The sequence below is a fragment of the Danio rerio genome, chromosome 11 (assembly GCF_049306965.1).
Source record: "Danio rerio strain Tuebingen ecotype United States chromosome 11, GRCz12tu, whole genome shotgun sequence".
NCBI lineage: Eukaryota > Metazoa > Chordata > Actinopteri > Cypriniformes > Danionidae > Danio > Danio rerio.
In genome coordinates, this window is record NC_133186.1 from 25,347,874 (window position 1) to 25,358,972 (window position 11,099).

Below are 11,099 nucleotides of genomic sequence, written 5' to 3' on the forward strand. Positions count from 1 at the left end.
AAACATAGGTGGAATGGTAGAATATATAGTCCAGATAATCAACGGTAACACAAAACAGATGAGATGACGGGTCAGTGTAAGTGTTCCGGTGTATGCGCGTGGGATGTATGAGAATGTAGTTTTTTCCCTGGGGCACTGTAGCGCCTACAAAGTCCTAGAGCGCTACAGCGCCCTCAGGTGGTCACAGACGGATGTGACATTTTGGAAGTGGATGGTGGAATTTATCTTTGTTGGAGATAGCAGACAACAGACTAGGAAAATAAATAGCTGAAACTGTGCATAACTAAACAGTGGAGCAGCTATAGACTTTAAAATGCTTTTTACTGTTTGCCCTCACTCTGATGGGGCCCATGATGGCTGCTGATATACTGTAGAGAATTATAGATGGCCACATGCGGTTTCAGCTACTATAGATGATGTGGTGGGGAAGGCTGCAAACTTAGAGGAAATATTTTTAAACATTACCCCCCTGAAGCCCAGGGCTGCTGAAAGGGGGCGTGAAATGAGTGGTTTCATTCCCCTGGGCAGAGACTACAACCACAACTATAGGTCATTAATCCATTTAATCTAACAGGTCACAATAATAGGCACAAAGAAGTATTTATTATTATTGGTATTATTATTATTGGTATTATTAGGCAAGGCAAGGCAAGGCAAGTTTATTTATATAGCACATTTCATACACAATGGCAATTCGAAGTGCTTTACATAAACAAGAATAAAAGAAATAAGTAAAATTAAAAATAAAAGCAAATAATAAAAATGCGTAAAAACAAAACAAAACATAAAAACAGGTAAAATGTGATATAAAAGAATGAAGAAGAAGAGAAAAACATGATAGTGCAATCTGTCAGACGCAGCACAGTATCCAAAGCACAGTACAGTATCCAAGCACAGTATTATTATTATTATTATTATTATTATCATCATCATTACATTAAAAATGTAACTATTGCTCTAAATTTAAAAAATGTAAATGCTGCAAAAAAGGTTCTGACTATTTTTAAACAATATAAATGTTATGATTTATGTTACAGTAAATCTAAAAGTAAAATTTTGGAAGTTTGTTGATGTATTTTTTTTAAATTCACATCAGTGTTATAAGAGTTTTTATGTATAATAGTACATTTATGAATACTATGTTTAAGAAAATGTGCTTAAAGTTTAAAATGTGTTAATTTAATTAACTTGGCATACACACATATCCCACCAGCCACAATTATGACCAACCTTAAAAAAAGCACAGTTTTTCATTAAATAAAATGGTCACACTTTTGATAGTACATTTGAATATCAGTAGACTCTCTGCTTAATATCTGTTGATACTGCTGCTAAACAGACATTTAACTGACTATTAGAAACTGTGCAAGTACATGTCAACTTTACACACCCTAACCCCAACCCTAATCCCAACCTAACTGTCTATTTACAATCTATTGAGTATAAGTTGGCATGTAGATGCAATGTAACTTAAATTTAACAAACAGACCATTAAAATAAAGTGTGATCAATAAAATTTATTGATTTCAATGGGTTATAAATTATGCATTGTTTGGATATTTATATGTATGGGAAATGTTTTAATTAAACAGGTTAAACAAATCATAAAAAAAAAAGAATAAAGCGGCTGATGAATGTCTAAAATTAATGGAACAATTGTTGAAACGGATACAGTATAAAGCTAAAACAGGATATGTGTTCTGAAAGAAGTTGCTCTGCTCCGGTTTAGACTGAAACATCCCATGTTGGGAAATCATGTGACACAGTGTGCCTCTGCTTCAGAAATTCAATAAGGCAAAAGAATATCAGATAGAAAAGGTTATAGGGGCAAGAGTGTGTCAAAGGGAATGAATGGATGAAAGCTTTAAAAGGTTTAGATGTTAATTCAAAGGCAATGTAAAACGTTTTGGGGAGTAAAATAAGGAGTCTGTTCAAGCATTTACTTTCTTTTTATTAGTAAAAGTCAAGATTAACCTGCACAATTCAAATTAAATTGCTCAAAAAATTATTAATTTAACTTTTTGTCTGCAGAAAAAAACTTTGATTGGCATTCTCCCTTTGTACATGCCATAAGAGGTGGAAAGCCCTGCCCATTAATGATGATCTCTCATTCATTAGTATAGGATGCTAGCCTTGTTTTTGAGTCTGCGACCATGCTGACACATAGGCATTTGTAGCTCCACCCACTTTTGAAAAGAGGACTGGGAGTGCAATCTCATTTGAATTTAAAGCGACAATCACCAAAATGGCACTATCAGGGTCAAAGTGTAAAAGGGGCAGTTTGAAGAGTTCTAAAACACTATGAGTTTTGATTTTTTTTTTTTTTTTTTGAAAGGGGGAGGGGGTAGGGGGGCATAATAGGACCTGTTTAATGACTTATATGATAAACTGATAACAGTTGTTTTGAGGGATACAATTGATGTACATGCAATGTGGTCCTGGACCTCCCATAAGCATTAAGGGACCCCTTATAAAGTGCACAAATAATTGGAGGGTCCCGTGCACTCTAAAAAAAAATCTGGAAAAAAAACTTTTAAGAGTTGACTCAAATTTCAATCAAATTACACCACTTGACTCGATTTAGGTTGAATAAACTCAAAAATCTCCTGAAGTTTGTGTTGTTTTCGCTAGTACAAGGTGCATTCATACTATTCATATTTATTATTTCCATCAACATTATATGTTATATGTTATTATTTCTGATAACATTTAAAATATGGAAAAAAAAGTGTACCATATTGTTTTCTGGAGGAATTTCAGTTACAGTGACGACACTTTATGCATGAAACAGAGATCCCCTTTTCACACCAGGATGACTGTAAAACAGTTCTTCAGTGTATACAAAATTTACTGATAGTGAGTAAACAATAATCATATTCCTGAAAAGTCACTATAGTTTATTGTAATTGCAATAAATTTAAAATGTAACATGTTTGACCCTTACCTCTATATTTAGAGAGAAACAATTCCTGTCAACTGTCAGTAAAAATGAGAGACTGCTGCGAAAATAGGTCCACTGTGGGCCATTCTAAACAGCAGGAAATTAGGTGTTTTAGAAAGTGTCCACATCACTGAGTAGAAAGGTAAGAGTAGACAGCATGTTTCTTTCCAATATTGGTTCTTAATTCAAAGTGTTTTTTGTCAATTTACTTTAAAGGAAATTATATTGTTGTACACCCCCACATGTATAAAGTTTTTGTTTTAAATCAAATATTAGTTTTGGGAATAACATGCACTCGTTTTTCATATTAGTTGAATGAACATGCCATATTCTATTCTAAAACATAAAGCCAACATGTATTCTTATCACCTAATCACCTAATTGTTAATGGTTGAAATTTACAGTAGGCTAGCCAACTTTAATATTAATAATAATAATAATAATAATAATAATAATTGGTAGTATTATTTTTATTACTTTTTTACAATTATGTGTTTTCACAAGCTTTAACGTAACATAAATTCCACTTTTAAATAAAAGGTCATCCATAGCTTTCGTCCTGAGCCACGGCTGCATTCAAAATGGCATAAATGTTTTCAAAGTGCACTACAAAGGGAACACAATTGTCAACATGAAGCTAAAACTGAACTGCAAAGCAAATTACACCAAAGAGAGATGACCTTAATGCTTATTTTTTAAATCATTCCAAGTTTAAATGTTTGAATGTTCAAAATTAATAGTGCATAGAGGGAATAACTGTGAATAGAACATAATCAGGGACTAAAAGCTTCTAACTACAGCTCTAGAGGTGCAGTTGCAAGCGCACACATTTGCGAATATTCTTTGGAATAATTGATTTGGAAAACACAAAATCAACAAACTATGTTTGTAACTAGTGAACTTGCGACCTTAGTTGGCTAACGATGGTTTTCAGAAACGCACCCCTGGCCTAAAAAAAATCTGTGTTTTCTGTTTAATTACAATCCCTACTCAACATTGTAGATCCTGCGATGTGACTATTGCAGATTCTTGCTTTGCAATATCGATGCTGAAACAATATAATGTGCAGCCCTAATTCAAACCCACATGTTAATTATGTGCAAGTAATTTAGTTTTATATTGTGGGTTTTTTTAGTTGACATTCGGCAACATCTAATGCAAGATAATGTTTTATCATAAAAAGATCACATAAAGAGTAATCTGGAAATATCGAAACCACAGAGAAACCAACATGTTGACATCTTTATCTGTGAGCATTTAACGAAAAGTTTCATTATATTCCCAGCACTAGTCCACAAAAATGCGTTTAGGGTTTGTCACAATTATGTCATAATAAATTATCATTTTCACTCGTCAAAAAGTAGGCTTAAATTTAACGAGCATGTGCTTTACATTGTCAGCTTAGAGTGGCACTTACTAATGTGAAATAACCAAACTCACCTTAAAGCAAAGGGGGAAAAAGTGCAACTGATCTGGTTTTGAGTCGCCCCAAAGGAAGAACAGAAGTGTGATCTACTAACAACATGCATGTTTCGCTGTCTGCTTTTTGTAAGACAGACTCCACATGTGGGACTCATGTGCATATGGTTACCGGGGTGTGAAAATATTCATGTGGGAGATATGCATATTTTTCTCTCCCACAAAATTTTACATATGATCCTGCTTTGTAGGAGTTGAAGACAGGTCAGGGTGAAAAAGTTGGATTGGATGTTGCAGAGATTTTTAATAATGTTGCATTTGTATATAAATGATGTTTTCATTCATTTTAATGTAATATAGGATCAAATATGTCACACTTTTTCATTAGCATTAGTTCATCCCTTCAAAAAATGTACTCACTAATTTCGCTAACACAAAAGAAGATATTTAGCAAAACCAGTAACCATTAATTTCCATATTATTTGTTTTTCCTGCAGGTTTTAAACATTCTTCAAAATACATCTGACAGAATATCTGATTTCAGCATTGTTTTTCAAATAAACAAGTAAGCATGTTCACTTAGCATGTTTCTTAAATATCTGCAAACATATTATGGTATTTTTATGCTTTAGAAAAGTCAAAAACTTACATACGGCACTTATAAGTATTGTGATGTATTCAAAATGACCCATGATACTATGGTAAATGATAAACAAAGTATGACGAATATGCCCATACCATGATTTTAAACCCACTTAATTTTTGTCAAATGAGGCTTGAGTACAGTACATGGGAGTAGTTTGACACTGTCGATGGACACTACATCAGAAAATAACAATTTTACTGTTGTCAGTCCACATTTTACTTTGGGCAGTCGATGTGTTTCTCAGCAAATCTAATTGGATACTGCATAATCTGTAGCGTAACATGTCCAGCTGAACTAAAATAATTTTATTTCTATTAAAAAAAAGCCTTGTAACACTGACTATGGACTTTGAGGGATGTAAACAAAAACAATGGTTTTTATAGCTTCCGAGAATCCAAAAAGAGCCACAAATTGATAAATAATGTTATGATAGCAGTTTGATAAATAATGTTATGATAGCAGTTTTAACATTAAGTCATGACATGAGTTGCCTCTTGTTACAGTTATGAAGTATAACAAACAGGAAATGTTCTTGGGCCAATAACATGACCACATTGCAATGGTCTATTGGACCAAGCCTGCATATTACACACTTATAACTTAACTCCAGGCAATCCTCTCGACCCCCCCTCCCCCCACTCCACCCCTACCACCACCTTTTTTTTTACCTCTCAGCCCCACTTTTTAAAAAACGGTCCCACAGCTGTGCATACTGTATGTCTTTCTTTTTTTCAACAAAAGTCCTTAATAGTTATTACTTGCTGACAGTAGAGCATACATCAAACACTTTCTGACAGTAACTATAATCTTTGATCTGTCTGTAGGTGATTATTGGATGAGTCTTTGACCTTCAGACCGTTCTTTGATCCATTTTAACTGTAGTTACTCATAATCTGCTGCATTTTGTGAGTTCTTGTTGAAATTTAAAAGTATTGAAGATCATTGCAGATGAACTTCCTATTGTTTGCTCCACTTCTTTAGAAGGTTTCCCCTCTCAAATCAATGTTTTACTTTAATAGCATTGTAGTTATACATTATAGTTATTCTAAACAATGTTTTTAATCAACCATTTTACAAAAAAAAAAGTTTTAAAAGAAAGAGTATAGGAAAAGAAATATTTCATAACAATGTGTAACAGTGCTGACCTTCCTTGAAGGACCCTTCATTATTTTTCACAGAATGAATGATTTATCTCATTAAACTCTTCATTGCTATTATCTTGTACACTACCATGTAAGTATATGTTTGCATTTATATTTATATACGTTTATTTATAAGCTTATCAAAAGAGTAACTCAAAATTTAACACGTTTAAGTTATAATTTTTTTTACATTTCTGACATTTTTCCTCCTAGTTGCATGTTTGCATCTTGCAATATATATCTAAATAATTTGCTGCTGCCATATATTACAATTTAAATACTAAATAAAAATAAAGTTGAACAAAATAAATATACAGGTAATTTCAAGTTGCAATAACTTAAATTACTTAAAAAAACATGTTGAAGATTTTATGAAACACAACATTTAGTGGAAACATAGATAACTTAATTTAACATCAAAACATATTACCTTTACTTATTAATTATAAACTACCGGTCAAAAGTTTGGTGTCGTTTTTTTTTTTTTTTTAAGAAAATTATTCTGTTCATCAAAGCAGCATTTATTAAGTGTAAACAATTGTAAAATTATTAAATACTTATTTAATAAATGTTTATTTATTACTTATTGTATATAGTTTCAAATTAAATGATTAATCCAGTCATCATTGCTTTTATTACTAATACCATTATTATTATTATTATTATTATTATTATTATTATAACAATAATAATATTAGAGTGATTTCTGAAGGATCTTGGGACTCTGAAGACTGGAGTAATGAAGCAAAAAAAATTGTGTTTAAAATCACTGGAATAAATGATTAAATGAAATGATAAACTGCTTTTAAACAGTTATTTTACAGTGCAATAACATTTCACAATTTTACAATTTGTACTGTATTTTTGATAAAATAAATGCAGCCTTGGTGAGCAGGATAAACTTATTTTAAAACATTTAAGCATCCTACTGACCCTAAACTTTTGACCGAGTGTATTTTTTCAAAGTATAGTTCTTCAAATAAATAATTTAAAAATTGAATTACATGTTCAGTACATTTTCCAGTATATTTATATTGCCAGATGTTTTATTACATATTTATAAGTTATTCAGTTCTTTTACATGAATCTAAAGCAAAATGAATGTAAATGAATCTATAGTTCACGGATGAGTGTGATCATAGATTACACAACTGGTAAAATTGTTTAAAGTCAAACCACATAAGAATTTCTTGTAGAGCTTACACAACCTTTGTTAGCTTTTGCAAGTCATTGTTGACTTACAGAGGAAAGTTTATGTGAAAATAATAAGTAATATAGTGATTTTTGACACAAACCAGAGACAGTCAGTTAAATACTGCATAGAAAACATAACTGCAAACAGCTCCAGTCGTAATTTGTTCCAGCATCTGTCTGTTATAGCACTTTCCCATCCTTTATCAATTGTCTGTGCTTCACGCAAATCTCTGACCAGAACAACACACAACTGACGCAATTGATATACATTTTCAATAGACTAACAGCACTAATTTTAAGCAGAGACTTGTTTGATGCTTAGAAGCAATTTAATTTAATAAATTAGAGTCTCTGACATTTGCGGTATTTTCCTCTGGCAGAAATATGTCTAGATAATAAATCAAACGTCTCTCATAACCTCGGCACCCATACAATTGTAATAGTTAATCACGTGCATCATATACAGTGGTTACAGAATGTATTCAGTCTCCCTTGTTCACTCTTCACACAGTTCACGCAGCTATTTGCTAAAATCATTTAAGTTCATCTTTTTCCTCTAATGTACACACACAGCACCCCATATTGACACAAAAACAAAAACATGTTGATATTTTTGCAGATTTACTAAAAAAGAAATACTGAAATATCACATGGTCTTAATTATTCAGACTCTTTGATCAGCATTTAGAAGCACCCTTTTTGATCGAATACAGCCATGAGTCGTTTTAGAAAAGATGCAACAAGTTTTTCACACCCGGATTTGAGGATCCTCTGCCATTCCTCGTTGCAGATCCTTTCCAGTTCTGTCAAGTTGGATTGTAAACATTAGTGGACAGCCAGTTTAAGGTCCCGCCAGAGATGCTTAATTGGGTTTAATTGAGGGCTCTGGTGGGGCAATTCAAGAACAGTCTCAGAGTTGTTGAGAAGCTATTCCTTTGTTATTTTAGCTGTGTGCTTAGGGTCATGGTCTTGTTGGAAAGTCAGCCTTCAGCCCAGTCCTGAGCACTCTGGAAAAGGGTTTTTGCCCAGGACATCCCTTTACTTGGCCAAATTCATCTTTCCCTCTATTGCAACCAGTTGTCCTGCCCTTACAGCTTAAAAACACCCCCACGGCACGATGCTGCCACCACCTTGCTTCACTGTTGGGACTTCTTTTGACAGATGATGAGCAGTGCCTGATTTTCTCAACACATACCGCTTAGAATGTCGGTCAGAAAGTTCTATCTTGGTCACATCAGACCAGAGAATCTTTTTTCTCACCATTTTTAGACAGGCTTTCATCTGTCATGCACAATGAAGAGGCTTCTTTTGGGCCACTCTGCCATAAAGCCATGACTGGTGGAGGGTTGCAGTGATGATTGGCTTTCTACAACTTTCTCCCGTCTTCCAGCTGCATCACTGGAGCTCAGCCACAGTGATCTTTGGGTTCTTCTTGACCTCTCTCACCAAGGCTCTTCTCCCATTATAAATCAGTTTGGCGAGATGACCAGCTCTAAACATATTTTCATTAAAAGGGTTATGTGCCTATATCAATGTGAAGAGTAGATCTAACATGTCATAACTGGTGAAAATTCTGTAAAAAATTGCACTGCAAAGACCAACAATAATTTCAACTTATCTATACCTTAGCAAATGACCATGGAATAAGTGAGATAATCAACAGCTTGCTGTGCATCACAGGATTTTAAATGCACTTTGTTTTGCGTGTTAGGCAATTCTTTATGCCCACATTGTGCATTGTGTACATTTACCATTCTTTTTAACACATGGTAAGCCATTGATTATCCCTTACATATAGTACTACTGTATCTTTAAAGAGTGTCCATCAAAGTATGTTTTTTTTCGAAGGGAAATGTATTTTTTTCAGTTGTTTACAATGACAGTGCTATGTTTTATTAAAACAGCAGCAGTGTAATGAGACACTGAGCATCTGTTTCATAAGAAAAGTTTTAGCCATTTTTTAAGCTGCTTTGACACCATCTATGTTGTAAAAGCGCTATATAAATAAACATGAGGAAATACGTGCTCACAGCTAAACATTTTTGGAGGAGCATATGCATTTTCAGCTGCACAAAAGTACTTTCGTGGGCATGCAACCTTAAAATTATTGCCCTATGATAACTTACACTGTAAAAATGCAGGGTTCCACACAATTTATTTATGTTGTCCCAACATAAATTAAATAAGTTAACTTTAAATTTCAACAAATTTATGTGGATTGAAAGGTAAAAAAAAAAAAGGTTGTCCTAATGAAAACTAAAGAATTGTGTTGTTTCAGCTCATTTGAAATAAGTAGCTTGAACAAGCAAAAAAAAAGAACAAAGAGCCACTTTGTGATTAAGTGTTGATTTATTGTTACAGTTTATATAAAACTGTGTGTGTGTGTTTGTATGTGTGTTAGTGTGTGTGTGTGTGTGTGTGTGTGTGTGTGTGTGTGTGTGTGTGTGTGTGTGTGTGTGTGTGTGTGTGTGTGTGTGTGTGTGTGTGTGTGTGTGTGTGTGTGTGTGTGTGTGTGTGTGTGTGCGTGCGTGTGTAATTCAGGCATGCTATTGTTTTGGTGAATTAATTTTCAAATAAGGAAATGATTGCTTTCAGACACAAATTGGATAAGTTGGTGGTTCATTCCACTGTGGCGACCCCGGATTAATAAAGGGACTAAGCCGAAAAGAAAATGAATGAATGGTTTTAGTACCAATAGCATTAAAACATTCCAAACCATCAAACTTTGACTATTAAAAGCAGTTAATTTGACATGCTCATGCGCACATTCAATTAGGATTCATTGGTTTTATCATGCGACCAACTAAAGTTGAATATAAAAAATTATACCCACAGGTACTAACACAAAATTAATAAGATCCATATGAGTCACTCATGACCAATCAAATTTTATATAACCATTAAAATCATTAACAGTTTAAGGGTTTCTACAGTTTTTTTTTTTTTTTTAGCAGGGAACAAAGAGTGCTATTAAAATAAAGTGTAGCCACGTCCATTAAATACAGTTTGAGGTCAAAACTCATGTTACAAACCATACCAGTCTAAAGGGCGCTAAAACATCCCTCATCAATAAATGCATTATTCCTTATTCAGTAGTAATGATCCTGCTGATACTAGAGAGCTGATATCTACTTTCAACCCAAATCACATTTTAACCCTTAAAACCAGTTCATTTAAATGATCTCTTGTGCTTTGGGACATATTTGATTTAAATAGGTATATCGTCTTTAAAGAGCATCTATGGTGAAAAATCTACTTTCAAGCTGTTTGGACATACATGTGTATAAGTATAGTGTATATACTGTCATATTGGGGTGAAATAAACACACCCAGTCCTTTTTTTTCAAATTTAACAACATAAAAAGGTGGACCAATGGGAGCGGTATTCAGATCGACCGCAACTTTACGTAGGAGTGCGGTCCCCCCGCCCACCACTATTGATTGACAGCTGCACGCATTAACATGTCTTCATAGTAATGCGTAAAATAATATCGACAAGACAGGACAAGCGCAAAGCAACTGGGAATAAAAGGTCTGTTCTGTTTGCTAGGATCATCAATCATCATCAGATGTGATCAAGAGTGAGTTTAATAAGTTTAACATTTTTTTAAACGTGTGCACGTGTGTAATGAAGAACAGCAATTCACTTCAGATTCACTTCATCAGCACAGCCTGGTGTCTCTCTCACTGTCTCTCTGTGTGTGTGTGTTTGCGCTATGTTTGTGTGTGTGTGTGTCTGCCTGCGTGTCTACGCTAT